The sequence below is a fragment of the Mustelus asterias genome, chromosome 11 (genome assembly GCF_964213995.1).
Source record: "Mustelus asterias chromosome 11, sMusAst1.hap1.1, whole genome shotgun sequence".
In the NCBI taxonomy this organism is placed as follows: domain Eukaryota; kingdom Metazoa; phylum Chordata; class Chondrichthyes; order Carcharhiniformes; family Triakidae; genus Mustelus; species Mustelus asterias.
In genome coordinates, this window is record NC_135811.1 from 12909055 (window position 1) to 12924781 (window position 15727).

A 15727-nucleotide genomic window follows, 5' to 3' on the forward strand; every position below is an offset into this window, starting at 1 on the left:
TTGATTATATTAGAAGGTATTTTAGAAGGTGGTGACACTCTGGCACTGGGATTAGCGTGGCTGCCTCTCAGTGCCAGGGACCTGGGTTCAATTCCAGTCTTAGGTGACTGTCTGTGTGGAGTCTGCACGTTTTCCCCATATCTGCCTGGGTTTCCTCCGGGTGCTCCGGTTGCCTCCCACACTCCAAAGATGTGCAGGTTAGGTGGATTGGCCATGCTAAATTGTCCCTCAGTGTCCCAAGATGCGTAGGTTAGATGGATTAGCAGGGTAGATATGTGGGGTTATGGGGATAGGGCAGGGAGGTGGGACTGGGTAAAATGCTGTGTTGGAGAGTCAGTGCAGACTTGATGCACTGCACTGTAGGGATTCTGTGATTTTATGATATATAAATTGTTATGTCCATATTATATTTAATGGCGCGGCACAGTGGTTAGCACGGCTGCCTCACAGCACCAGGGACCCAGGTTCGATTCCCGGCTTAGGTCAATGTCTGTGTGGAGTTTGCACATTCTCCCTGTGTCTGCATGGGTTTGCTCCAGTTTCCTCCCACAGTTCAAAGATGTGCGAATTTGGTGGATTGGCCATGCTAAATTGCTCCTTAGTGACAGGGGGATTAGCAGGGTAAATATGTGGGGTTACAGGTATAGGCCCTGGGTGGGATTGTTGTCGGTGCAGACTCGATGGACTGAATGGCCTCCTTCTGCACTGTAGGGATCCTATGATTTTATGATATATAAATTGTTGTGTCCATATTAAATTTATCTGTCTCGTGTTTCTCTGTGGGTTTTTGCTGATTTTTTTATTGAAGGTACGGGAGAACTTGCAGGAAGTTTCACAGCCTTCGGGTAGAATTTTCCTATCCCGCCTGCCACGGGAAGCATAGCGGGCAGGACGTGGACCATTTAAAGGTCCGATTGACCTCAGGCAGGATTTTCTGGCTTTGGGGTGAGCACAGCTGGAAAATCCCGTCCTAAATGTATCAAACCTGGAGTGTGACAGATCCCACCAGGCACAAAATAGACCTTAAAAAATATTTTTAAAAGTTAGTCATTGACCTGGGCAGCCCAAAATTGACAATCAATTTATTGATCTCACCTTCAGGTGGCTAAAGTTACTCCTCCATCATTGGGGGTTAAAATCTAACATAACAACTCACCTGCTTAGTTTCTTCAGACTCTGTTAAGCATTACATAGAAATTTAAGTGAAATTCCATGGGAGAGATTGTTAATGAGGAAATGAGAACAGATTGAAAAGCGCTGCAAGGATAAAAGTGTGCCACAATCACAGTCTGCTGCGAGCTGGATAATGATTCACGGGAGAATCTAAATGGAGTTGCAGATGGACAGAAACATTGGTGCCACATGCAGTAATTTTGCTGCGAAACTGCACTGCCTGTAGAACCTACCCCTTTAAGGACGTCAGCACTAATTGCAATAAACAGGCTTGTTCTGAGGCCAAATTACAGACAGACAAACAGATAAACTCTACCCTGAGACCAATTTGAAGCTAACAAACTTCCTCTTTGTACGGAGTGATGAGGTGGGATTTAAAATGCAAAATCTTGATGGTGAGGTTTACGTGATGGTTTCAAATGGAAAGTGGAGAATAGCTTGTGTATTATTGATAAAAGAGACATGCGGTCGAAGTTTTTCATCTTGCACTCATCAGGGCAGACGCAAGTATGCCAAACTTCAAAGGGAGTAACAATTTATACTGCATGAGAAAAGGATGCTGATCGGTTGGCAAGCATGGGCTGGTTGAGCACGGTCAGTAGTCTGCCCACTGTGGACAGCCAAAGGACTCCAGCAAACTCTGCATGTTTGTCTCTGCTTTGGCTTTACAGACAAAGTAATTGATAAGTTCACAATTAAAATAACGCAGCGATGTCAACACCTGATATGTCTTGCATAATTCCAATTCTAATTATATTGTAAGTGTAGTGCAAAAATAACTCAAATTGTTTTCACTGAGGTTGAAAGGTTTATGTGTTTTTTTATTAATTTGTGGGACATGGGCGTTGCTGGCTGGTTAGCATTTATTGCCCATCCCTCATTGCCCAAGGGCAGTTGAGAACCACATTGCTGTGGCTCTGTTGTCATTTGTAGGCCAGACGGGGTAAAGACGGCTGATTTCCTTCCCTAAATGACATTGGTGAACCAGATGGGTTTTTCCGAAAATCGATAATGGTTTCATGGTCATCAGTAGATTCTTAATTCCAGATTTTTTTCATTGATTTCAAATTCCACCATGTGTCATGGCAGGATTCAAACCCAGAACGGTGATAATACCACTATGCCATTGGCTCCCCAGATGGGTGACATCAGCTACTATCTTTATTTAAAGATGGTTTGTTTCGACATTTGATTTGATTTGATTTATTATTGTCACATGTATTAGCATACAGTGAAAAGTATTGTTTCTTTCGCACCATATAGACAAAGCATACCGTTCATAGAGAAGGAAAGGAGACAGTGCAGAATGTAGTGTTACAGTCATAGCTAGGGTGTAGAGAAAGATCAACTTAATGCAAGGTAGGTCCATTCAAAAGTCTGATAGCAGCAGGGAAGAGGCTGTTCTTGAGTCGGTTGGTACGTGACCTCAGACTTTTGTATCTTTTTCCCCGATGGAAGAAGATGGAAGAGAAAATGACCGGGGTGCTTGATTGTGCTGGCTGCTTTTCGGAGGCAGCAGAAAGTGTAGACAGAATCAACGGATAGGAGGCTGGTTTGAGTGATGGACTGGGCTTCATTCACGATCCTTTGTAGTTTCTTGCAGCCTTTGACAGAGCAGGAGCCATACCAAGCTTTGATACAACCAGAAAGAATGATTTCTATGGTGCATCTGTAGAAATTGGTGAGAGTTGTAGCAGACATTCCAAATTTCCTTAGTCTCCTAAGAAAGTAGAGGCATTGGTGGGCTTTCTTAACTATAGTGTCCACATGGGGGGACCAGGACAGGTTGTTGGTAATCTGGACACCTAAACGCTTGAAGCTCTCCACCATTTCCACTTCATCCCCAATGATGCAGACAGGGGCATGTCCTCCTCTATGCTTCCTAAAGTCAATGGCTATCTCCTTTGTTTTGTTAACTTTGAGGGAAAGATTATTGTTGTTGCAGCAGTTCACCAGATTCTCTATCTCTTCCCTGTACTGGCATCAGTACTGTCCTGACATTAGATGGTCTGAGGCAGAGATGGATCCACATGATGTGGAGAAGGTGGCAGTAAGTGGCCTTTTGGCAGCTCAGGGTTAAATCAGATGCTCAATCGTTGGTTCAGCCGGTGGTAATGGCCAGTGAGGAGAGATGGAGTTATTGGCAAGGTGTGGGGTGTAGAAGAAAACTGTTTCAGTTTACCCAATACAGAACTGGAATAAATTACAGCTGATTCAAGACAAGATATTGGAAAATGAAGTCTGACAACGTGGAGGTGAGGGATGGGTCAAGTGAACTGATGGAGAGGTAGAGAAAATGCCATCATCAGCATAAGCTGACCCCATGACCTTGGAAGATGTCACCTCGGAGTAGCTTATAGACAAGGAGGAGCAGGGGGTCAAGAATGGTTTCTTGAGGGGAGCCTGGAGACAATGGGCGGGATTTTATGACCTTGTTCGAGCGAGACCGGAAAATCCCACCCGAGGACAACGGATATTTCCATTCTCAGCTCCTCGTCTGCTCCGATTCCGTGGCGGGTGGGGTGGCAGAATTCTGGCGGACGTGGTGAGAGCAGGAAGAGGTTCCATTGGAAGTATTTGCTCAGATGATTTTGAAATTGGGAAGAGTTTGAATAAGAGCGAGTAGGGTCTGTTCCCTTTGATTGAGGGTTTGGTAATGAGGAATTATCAATTTAAAATGACCACCAGGAAGGTTATGAGAAATTTTTTTACACCCAGGATTGTTGGAGGATGGAATACTTTGCCATGGGGAGCTTTTCAGGCCGAACCTATTGCTTTAAAGCAAAAATTAGAGAATATTTGAGAAAAGTACAAGGTTGTAAGGAGAGAGAAGAGTAGTGAGATTTGTTTTGGATTGCATCAGCAAAGGGCTAACATGGATCCAATGGACCGAATTGTTGATCCAGAAGAAACCTTTCCAGTGCAGACAATAAAAATATAACAAAACTTACTCCAACTTATAAATCAAAGATAAGGTTTAATAAAGAAACTTCATTACTCCACACTTGAGGCCTCACCCTGGGCCATTCCAAGCAAATTTAACAATTCCTCACAGGTTCTTATTTATACTGAGTCAGCTGGTCAGCTGATCATCACATCATTCTGTCATTGGTTACATGGTTTACTGGGTCAGCTGACTCTTACAGCTGAGAATAAAGAACAAAGAAAATTACAGCACAGGAACGGGCCCTTTGGCCCTCCAAGCCCATGCTGCCCGACTTAATGGCTTGTTACCATTGGTCACATTACAACAGATCCAATGTTATCACTGGTTACATTCTAACATGAATGGCCTCCTGCCATGCAGTAAGCTTCTCCAGCACCAAGGTAGAACTCTTGGCCAGAGACCTGATATAGAAGGATCAGTGCAAAAACACTGAAGAGATTTTCCTTAAAGCCAGTTCTGGAGATTGAAGTTCACAACCTTCTTTACTGGGAGCCAAGCGCTCATAATTTAAAAAGATCAACCATCCCGGAGGGTACCCTCACTTTAAAGAAACTGGGATGTTGAGAATGACGTTAAGTAGCAAACCTTTTTTGTGACTTGCAATTGTGCTGTTTAATTGCACTTTAAACTCCCGGTAAGGAAGGTCGTAAACTTCAATCTCCGGAGCAGGCTGTAACGAAAATCTCTCCAGTATTTTTGACTGGGTTATTGCCCATTGAATCAGATGCCTTCGCAACCCCCATTATGCAAAGCCCCAGGTAACGATGCGTAAGTGTTTTGTTTGCAAACTCCACTTATGTTAAATCGCACAGAGCACAATGTACAGCTTTGGCAAGCACTTCCAGCTACCCATCGCGTTACTAAACACAAAACCCAGGGCACTTAATACACTCAGCATAGGTGCCCAAGTTGATTGAATCTCTTGAAGGAGATAGTCGGATGTCAAATGGAAGAATAAAGCAGCTTATTCAGAACGGTTCCTTTGCCCGCAGGCAATCGCTTTATGTCAGAAAGCAAAGAACACTAAGTGGCAGCTGTTTTAAACAGATTCCTGATCATCAGCAGTCATTTCAAAAATTAAATGGAAGGCACGGATAAAACTCTAAATGTTTGCTTAAAAGAAAGTAACTGGTACTTGTCTCCAGATTTGTTGGAAGTTTGGAGGTCAGGGACTGATTCCTGGTGGAATCAACTGTACTTCAGGCACTTAATTGGCCCCCATCCAACCTCCCCCATAACTGAGGGCCCTGTCGACAGGGGTCCCGCTTGCTGTCAGCTGCCACCAAGCAGAGGCCAGCAGCCACCATTAGCGGGACCGCTGACACCACCAGAGACCCAGGAATGTGGTGAGACCCAGAGGGCAAGATGGGTGTCACAGGATGGGAGTCACAGGGGTGGGGTTCAATGTGTTATGTATGTTGTTTGCAAAGGGAAGGGATGAGGTGACCCAGGGTTTGGAGTGAGAGGGCAGTGGTCATCGAGTCAAAGACGTTTACAGCATGCAAACAGGCCCTTCAGCCCAACTAGTCCATGCTGCCCTGTTTTTTTCACCACTAAGCTAGTCCCAAATGCCCGCGTTTGGCCCATATCCCTTTTTACCCATCTTACCCATGTAACTGTCTAAATGCTTTTTAAAAGACAAAATCGTAGCTGCCTCTACTACCACCTCTGGCAGCTCGTTCCAGGCACTCACCACCGTCTTGGAGTATGGAGCGAGTAAGACTGCAGTAAATACCTGTGTTCCTGCTGCCCGGCTGTGGAGTGAGTTCTTGAAGATAGTCCTTGGTACTAAAGAATTTAACGCAGGGGGTCAGAGGCAAGGGCAGCGGTGTGGCTTTTAGTGCCTCCCCCCCACTTCCCGATCTCGGATCCCTCGATCTGATGGGATTTGCTGGGCAGCTTTTCAAGGGCATAAGGAAGCTGTGCGGCCTCCGTCGAATCCTTGAACCATAACTAAATTGCAGTAGCCTCAGGGATAATGGGTGTCGATTCGCTCATTAATGAGTCTAATTGACATCCTGTCGTCAGTGGCGTGGAGGGACTCCCTTTCTGCCCTCCGACTTAATTGGGGAAAGTTCTCCCATTACTGAGAGACTAGCTCCTGCGGTTATGTGGGCCCTGGCTGCCACGATTCCCGTCACAATGCGGTGCATTAAACCCAGTCCAATGTTTCAGTTTTCTGATGGTGATTCTGACGAACTGTCAGACGATGGAAAGTGAAGAAAGATGGGAGGAGGCTCAAATGGAGCATAAATGTCAGAATACGCCACAATGCTATTGTTAGTCGACTGTAATCCAGGGTAATGTTCTGGAAACCGAGGTTCGAATCCCACAGCAAATGGTGAAATTGGAATTCTCAAAAATCTAATGATTACTGTGAAAACATTGTCATTAAAAAATCCATCTGGTTCACTAACATCCTTTAGGGAAGGAAATCTGTCATCCTTACCTGGTCTGGTCTGGAATGTTTTAACTATGTTAGGAGTTGTGGGTTTTAAACAGAAAGAAAAAAGATCTGGTTTGTACAAAATAACAACAGTTTACTGTAGTCATAGAGTCATAGAGGTTTACAGCATGGAAACAAGCCCTTCGGCCCAACTTGTCCATGCCGCCCCTTTTTTAAATCTCTAAGCTAGTCCCCGTTGCCCGCCTTTGGCCCATATCCGTCTATACCCATCTTACCCATATAACTCTCTAAATGCTTTTTAAAAGACAAAATTGTACCCGTCTCTACTACTACCTCTGGCAGCTTGTTCCAGACACTCACCACCCACTGTGTGAAAAAATTGCCCCTCTGGACTCTTTTATATCTCCCCTTTCACCTTAAACCAATGCCCTCGAGTTTTAGACTCCCCTACCTTTGGGAAACGATATTGACTATCTCGCTGATCTATGCCCCTCATTATTTTATAGACCTCTATAAGATCACCGTTAAGTCTCCTATGCTCCAGGGAAAAAAGTCCCTGTCTATCCAGCCTCCCCTTATAACTCAAACCGTAGGAGATGTACAGGGTAGAAAATGAAACTAAGGCACGAACCTGTGAAACACCCCAATTACATCACCATCAAATCATGTGTCCCGCTCTTAAGGCAATCATGCAACCACTTAAATATATAACAATGTGGTTGACTGTTAAATGCTGTCTGAAATGGCCTAGCAAGCCAGTCAGTTCAAGGGCAATTAGGAATGGGCAACAAACACTGGCCCAGCCAGCGATGCCCACATTCCATGAATGAATTGAACAAAATAGACAGGCTGGGTTAAATGGCCAATTCCTATGCTATATTTTCTATGTATACAACTTGTCCAGCCAGCTGTGCAAGGTCTCTGTTCCTGCATTAAATTTAAAATTATGCCATTTAATTCAGGTTCTCTCTCCTTATTCCCCCTTCCAAAATGCAGCAACATATTTTCCATTCTGCATACGGTTAAATACAGAACAACCTATCTGCATAACTAGCTGCATTTATCTAATTACACCATCATCTACAAATTTAGACCTTCAATGCAACTGATTGTATTAATTATTTATCAAGCAATGAGCTATATTCATAACGAGTTCACTCAATTAGTTAATAGATTAATCACTTTCATCACCGTTGGGCTAATTTTGCTAAATTTAACTGGAATTCTCTTAAGTTAAATTTGGCTCCCTGTACATTTGTACACATCGAGATAGATTTTCCTGCACTATTAGGTTGCATGGATGCCCCAGATACAGGAAAATCAGACCGAAAGGAGTTGCCTGCGAGCTGACAGGGTTTCACGAGGGAATGCTCAATTCCGGGTGTAAAGAAGGCCATAAGGTATAGGAGCAGAATTAGACCATTCGGCCCATCGAATCATAGAAATCATAGAAACCCTACAGTACAGAAAGAGGCCATTCGGCCCATCGAGTTTGCACTGACCACAATCCCACCCAGGCCCTATCCCTACATATTTTACCCGCTAATCCACGCATCCCAGGACACTAAGGGGCAATTTTAGCATAGCCAATCAACCTAACTCGCGCATCTTTGGACTGTGGGAGGAAACCGGAGCACCCGGAGGAAACCCACGCAGACACGAGGAGAATGTGCAAACTCCACACAGACAGTGACCCAAGCCGGGAATCGAACCCAGGTCCCTGGAGCTGTGAAGCAGCAGTGCTAACCACTGTGCTACCGTGCCGCCCCAGTCTGCTCTGCCATTCAATCAAGGCTGATAAGGTTTCTCAACCCCATTCTCCCGCCTTTTCCCCTACCTCTGATCCCCTTACCAATCAAGAATCTATCTATCTCTGTCTTAGACACACTCAATGACCTGGCCTCCACAGCCTCCTGTGGCAATGAATTCCACAGATTCACCACCCCCTGGTTGAAGAAATTCCTCCTCATCCCAGGTCTAACACGTCGTCCCACCACACTTTCAGAAGGCTTTCGACAAGGTCTCACATAACAGACTACTATGTAAAGTTAAAGCACAAGGGATTGCAGACAATGTCTTGAGATGGATAGAAAGCTAGTTAGCAGATAGGAAGCAAAGAGTTGGCATAAATGGGTCTTTTTTCTGACTGGCAGTGGGGTTTGCAGGGATCTGTGCTAGGACCTCAACTGTTCACATTATATATTAATGGTTTGGAAGAGGGGACTGAGTGTATTATCTCCAAATTTGCAGATGATACAAAGTTGGGTGGAAGGGTGAGCTGTGAGGAGGATGCAAGGATGCTTCAGTGTGACTCGGACAGGCTGAATGTGTGGGCATCTGCATGGCAGATTCAGTATAATGTGGATAAATGTGAGGTAGCAATAATAGGAAGTCAGATTATTACTTGAATGGATGAGAGAGGTGGATACTCATCAAGACCTTGGGGTCCTTGTGCATCAGTCGCTGAAAGCAAGCGTGCAGGTACAGCAGGCGGTAAAGAAGGCAAATGGTATGTTGGCTTCATAGCCAGAGGATTTGAGTATGGGGATGGGGATGTTTTGCTGCAATTGTATAGGGCGTTGGTGAGGCCACACCTGGAGTATTGTGTGCAGTTTTGGTGTCCTTATCTGAGGAAGGATGTCCTTGCTATAGAGGGAGCACAGCGAAGGTTTACCAGGCTGATTCCTGGGATGGCAGATCTGTCACATAACGAGAGACTAGGATGATTAGGATTATATTAACTGGAGTTTAAAAGAGTGAGAGGGGATCTTACAGAAACTTATAAAATTCTAAAACAATTAATCAGGGTAGATTCAGAATGTTCCCGATGGTGGGGGAGTCCAGAACTAGGGGTCATAGTTTGAGGGTAAGGGGTAAACCTTTTAGAACTGAGGTGAGGAGAAATTTCTGAATGTGTGGAATTTACGACCACAGAATGTAGTTGAGGCCAAAATGTTGTCTGATTTCAAGAAGAAATTAGATACAGCTCTTGAGGCTAAAGGGATCAAGGGATATGGGAGGAAAGGGGATCAGGATATTGGATTCGATGATCAGCCATGATCAAAATGAATGGTGGAGCAGGCCGAATGGTCTACTCCTGCTTCCAGTTTCTATGTCCCTCATATAATTGTAATAAAATTCACTGTGTCTACTCGAAAGTAAACAACTTCCCTTATTTAGTCAACACTGGAAGCTTCAGGTCATAATTTCCAGACCAGATTCCTGATTCAGAGGAACTTTACGACCTGCATCTGGTTTTAATTATAAGTTGACCAGAAATCCCAGCATGCTTAACTCTCAGCCAGAATAGCCATTTAAAGCCACTTTTGCCATTATTGTTGTTAAATCATTGTTGTAGTTGTTCTTTCTCCGTCTACAACACTAACATGTTTACACCTACACATGTGAGCCCCACTGTAAAGCAAGGAGACAACTGAAGCTGGGTAATCAAAGCAAGACTCAACCAGCACATTGATCTTGTGGTATGGCAGGATGAGATCAGGATGGGCAGTGAGATCCAATGTGTGAGTATGGGCCCATGTGGGAGTTTCTATGAGATTAGTTCAGGCCTTTATACCAATATTAAAGTTTTATTTTAGAGCTACCTATGAAGTTAAGTCTTTTTATGATTTGATTTGATTTATTATCTCACATATATTAACATACAGTGAAAAGTATTGTTTCTTGCGTGCTATACAGACAAAACATACCGTTCATAGAGAAGGAAAGGAGAGAGTGCAGAGTGTAGTGTTACAGCCATAGCTAGGGTGTCAAGAAAGATCAACTTAATCAAGGTAGGTCCATTCAAAAGTCTGACAGCAGCAGGGAAGAAGCTGATCTTGAGTCGGTTGGTACGTGACCTCAGACATTTGTATTTATTTCCCGAAGGAAGAAGGTAGAAGAGAGAGTGTCCGGGGTGCGTGGGGGTCCTTAATTATGCTGGCTGCTTTGCCGAGGCAGCGGGAAGTGTAGACAGAGTCAATGGATGGGAGGCTGGTTTGCTTGATGGATTGGGCAAAGTTCACAACCTTTTGTATTTCCTTGCGGTCTTGGGCAGAGTAGGAGCCATACCAAGCTATGATACAACCAGAAAGAATGCTTTCTATGGTGCATCTGTCAAAGTTGGTGAGAGTCATAGCTGACATGCCAAGCTTCCTCTGGGAGTGCCACATGACAGTTCCTGCAAGAAGTTTAATTTCATCCCTGGATATAACGCATCTTAAAGCATCGCATAAGTGTGTATAACGCCTATTCTGTAACGGGCACACTACAAGACAATTTCTAGTTCAAGCAGTCCGCATACTAAACAAATGGCCAATGTGAAAGTTCCTCACACAGCAGTGATGGAGGGATCATCAGTAACTCTCCTACAGAGTCAAAAGTATTTTAAGCTTCAAGGTGCCATCTAAGTTCCTTTGACAAGTTTGTGGACGACTTGGACTAGAAATTGTCTCATACTGTGCCTGTTACAGAGCACACAATAGGCATTATACACACTCATGCCATGCTTTAAGATACCTTGTATCCAGGGGTGAAATTAGACTTCTTACAGGAACTGTCAAGTTTTGTCCTCCACCTGATTCAATTTGAAGAAGTGTTGTCATTCTTCAAATTGCCAAACCGTCAGTTTTGGGCCAATTCCATGAATTTAAAATTAAATTGACCTGTTTGTTATCTTTCCAGCGCATTCTAGCTGGGGTCCAGTCACTGTTAACGAAGATGGCTCGACCTCTGAAAAGAACAAGATTGTTTGGGATGCATGAACTGTAGAAGTTTGGATGTGAGTTCTCTGAAAAAACAAGCAGGATCTCGAGTATGTCACAGGTGGGACCGATATCTCACTGAACACATCATTCAATCACTCTGCACAAATCTAGGTGCCAGCCATCTGTCAGTTTGTCACATTCTCACCTCTGAGTCACAACATCATGATTTCGGGCTGCATGCCAGAGACTTGGGCCCATAATCCAGACTGGCATTCACATGCAGCTCCGAAGGAGTGCTACACTGTCGGAGGTGCTGTCTTTCAGATGAGACATTAAGCTGGGGCCCCCATCTGTCCTTTCAGATGGGTGGGTGAAAGATGCCATTGTGTTATGTGGGAGTACACTTCATGGAGATTTTCCCCAGTGTCTTGGCCAATACACATCTCTCACTGAAAGACATCATCTGACCATGATGGTATTGATGTGTGTGGGAACTTTGTGCTACGTTTCCTGCACAGCAACAGTGGTTGCATTTCAAAAGCACCTCATTAGCTGTGATGCACTCTGGGACATACTGAGGCTATGATGGGTGGTATATAAATGCAAGCCCTTTTCTTGGGACATTTTTAAAATTCATTCGTGGGACATGGGTATCACCGGCTGGCCAGCCAGCCCTAGTTGCCCCTTGAGAAGGGGGTGGTGAGCTGCCTTCTTGAATCGCTGCAGTTCACATGCTGTGGGTTGACCCACAATGCCGTTACGGAGGGAATTCCAGGATTTTGACCCAGCGACTGCGAAGGAATGGCGATATATTTCCAAGTCAGGATGGTGAGTTGGGTGGCATGGTGGCACAGTGGTTAGCACTGCCCCCTCACAGCACCAGGGACCTGGGTTCGATTCCTGGCTTGGGTCACTGCCTGTGTGGAGTTTGCACATTCTCCCCGTGTCTGTGTGGGTTCCCTCTGGATGCTCCAGTTTCCTCCCACAGTCCAAAGGCATGCTGGTTAGGTGAATTGGCCATGCTAAATTCTCTTTTAGTGTACCCAAACAGGTAACAGAGTGTGGTGACTAGGGGATTTTCACAGTAACTTCATTGCAGTGTTAATGTAAGCCTACTTGTGGCTAATAAATTAACTTTACTTGACTTTATTTTGGATGGGAACTTGCAGATGGTTGTGTTCCCATGTATCTGCGGCACAGTAGCACAGTGGGTTAGCACAGTGGGTTAGCACTGCTGTTTCACAGCTCCAGGGACCTGGGTTCGATTCCTGGCTTGGGTCACTGTCTGTGTGGAGATTGCACATTCTCCTCATGTCTGCGTGGGTTTCCTCCGGGTGCTCCGGTTTCCTCCCACAGTCGAAAGATGTGCGGGTTAGGTTGATTGGCCATGCTAAAATTGCCCCTTAGTGTCCTGAGATGCATAGGTTAGAGGGATTAGTGGGTAAAATATGTAGGGATATGGGGGTAGGGCCTGGTTGGTGCATTGTGGTTGGTGCAGACTTGATGGGCCGAATGGCCTCTTTCTGTACTGTAGGGTTTCTATGATTCTAGATGGAAGTGGTCATGGGTTTGGAAGGTGCTGTCTAAGGATCTTTGGTGAATTGCTGCAGTGCATCTTGTAGATAGTACACACTGCTGCTACCGAACATCGAGGGTGGAGGGAGTGAATGTTTGTGGATGCTTTTTAATTTCCTCTTATTGATTTTCTTCCTCACCTTACCCTTCAAGGTGCTGACATGCTGGGAAACCAACAAAATGCCCCCTGGTATCTCCATGTGGAACCGAGGGCTACATTGAGGCAAATCAGCTTATATTCAGACAGTGCTGTTTCTATAATGTTTTAAGGTGCTTTAGCAGTGGATGTTAAGGAGAGATTGGGAGCGAATCAGGATCTTCACACTCCTGCCCTCACACAACACCCACACCTCCAACCTTCCCTAAAACTGACTTTTTCCCCTGACCCGCTATAGCCCAGGGCCCACTGTCTCTCTGGCAGAGATCAGTTTAAAAAGTTTATTTATTATTGTCACAAGTAGGCTTACAACGAGCCAGTTAATTATCAGTTACTGCAATGAAGTCACTGTAAAAATTCCCTAGTTGCCACACTCCGGCGCCTGTTCAGGTACACCGAGAGAGAATTTTAGTATGGCCAATACACCTAACCAGCACGTCTTTCAGATTGTGGGAGGAAACCGGATCTCCTGGAGGAAAGCCACGCAGACACGAGGAGAATGTGTAGACTCTGCACAGACAGTGTCCCAAGTCGGGAACCGAATCCGGGTTCCTGGCGCTGTGAGGCAGCAGCGCTAACCTCTCTGCCACTGTGACCACAATAATTAGGAAATCTCACATTGAGAAAGTGTCAGATTCTTTCTCTGCCACAGAGCATAATGTAGCAAGTCGACTGAATAAATCGATACTGGCATTAGATCACAGGGAACTGACGACTCCTACCCTCACGCCTACCATTAGCTTCATTGTCACTGCACATCATGACGGCAACTCAAGAATCCCCCCCCCCCCCCCCCCCCCCCCCACTTCCCCCAACTGACAACTTAAATCTTGATCTTGCGATGAAACCAAGTGCTTCGAACAGACAGGCCGTTAATTGCATTCAAATAAATAATTCAACGTGGGCCGTACCTTATAATTAACTGGCTCATTGAATAATCAGTTCAGCTTGTGATCAAATGGTTCCTGAGGGGAGAGAGGCAGATTAATTTCCCTCAGCGGTCTGTGTTGGGGACCTGTCACCTCTTATTTGTCCTCAGGTTGGGTCAACTGGGCTGGACCTGGTCGCTTTATCCACTAAACATTTTCTCTGAACAGTCTTGCCTGGAAGTGCCAGGAAATAAATTGGCAGGGGAGGGGAATCAGTCCAGCTGCAAAAAGCAATGAGAGTGCTTCTCCAGATTAATCTTTAAGCTCTGAGCCGCTGGATACCTGCCTACAACAGAGCGAGGGTAAGAGCTCATTTGTGCTTTAAAGGACATGCCCTCAGAAAATTAATATAAGTATTTAATTCTAAGCATGTACTTAGGTCTTCACCAAAGAGCTCCAGCAAAGCATTGCCTTCGAATTCATCCTTTCCCCTTCCTGGGAAACAAATGGACAGTGACAGATCCCCAGCCCCAGGCTGCCTGCCAGTACTCAGGTACCCACTCTTCACCTGGGATTGTCCGCAGGCAATTCCACCACAGCAGCATCACACACACTCCACCCTAATTTGACACTGGAGCACATACCATTCTCAGCATGAATCACTGAACACAGACTGAGGCGAAGGGAAGAAACCTTGGCTAATAGTTTTTCCTCAGTAGCCCAGAGAGCGGTTGAAGCCCTTCGGTCAACTGCAGATTGAGATCAGGTGAGCCGGCACAGAACAAGGGTTCTGAAACTTGATGGCATGATGGAATTATGTCATTATTGGAATGATATACTTATTCTGTTGTGTGGAATGGTGGCACAGTGGTTAGCACTGCTGCCACACAGTGCCAAGGGCCTGGGTTCGACTCCGGCCTTGGGCGACCAGCTGTGTGGAGTTTACACATTCTCCCCGTGTCTGCGTGGGTTTCCTCCAGGTGCTCCAGTTTCCTCCACAGTCTAAAGATGTGCAAGTTAGGTGGATTGGCTGTGCTAAATTGTCCCTTAGTGTCCAAAGGTGTGTAGGTTAGGAAGATTAGAGGGCCGAATACACAGGGCTATGGGGATGGAGCCTGGGTGCGATGACCTGTTGGAAAGTCGGTGCAGACTCGATGGGCCGAATGGCCTTTTCTGCACTGTAGGGACTCTATAAATCCTGTAGGGATTCTATGTGTGGAATGATGTAATGATATTATTGTGAGAAATGATGTAATGTTGTTTGGAATTATGTGATGATGTAAAAAATGATATTTAATGGGCAATCCTTTGCAGGTCATGTGACTGGGCCAGAACCAATGGAGTGCGAGTGAATGAACCTGTGCCAATCGGGAATGAGGGCATGCATTCCCGGGGCTGGAAGGCTTCAGTTGGAGTCAGACTGTGGTCAGGTGTAGACCTGTAGAGTTATGCTGTTAAACCCTTAGTTGTACATAGCTCTTCTTAGTCAATAAATCTTTAGTTTGTTACTTGTCACATTGAGTTACTATGATGGTATTGTGTGGAATGATGTAATAGTGCGTGGAATGACTGAATGATGTAATGATGTTATTGTGTCGAATGATATTAAACCATTGTCAAGGGGAATGTTTTAATAGTCTCCTCACCCTTACAGTGACATCATGCCACAGTTTTGTTGGTGGACTTTGGGAAGTATATTAATCAAATTCTCATCAATTACACTCCTACTTTGTAATATCACCCTTCTCCATTTCCGCTCCATTGCACCTGTTACTGAACCCCTCATCCAGGTTATTCATCATTGCGAGACTCAACTATTCCACTGCTCTCCCAGCTAATCTCCCATCACCGTAGCACAGTGGTTAGCACTGCTGCCTCACAGCATGAGGGACC

At 45.1% G+C, this 15727-nt stretch overlaps 1 protein-coding gene across 2 annotated transcripts in view; it reads right to left on the reverse strand.

Moving 5' to 3' along the window:
• The window catches only part of mrpl43 (mitochondrial ribosomal protein L43), a 163400-nt gene that overhangs the window by 141045 nt on the left and 6628 nt on the right, over nucleotides 1-15727 (reverse strand). Inside the window, exon 2 of one of the 2 annotated variants that reach the window (XM_078223169.1) lies at nucleotides 13877-13930. The exons of the other annotated variant lie outside the window; for it this stretch is intronic. The gene's annotated coding sequence lies outside the window, so the exon portion shown is untranslated. The remainder of the gene's footprint in view (nucleotides 1-13876; nucleotides 13931-15727) is intronic. 2 annotated transcript variants of the gene reach the window in all.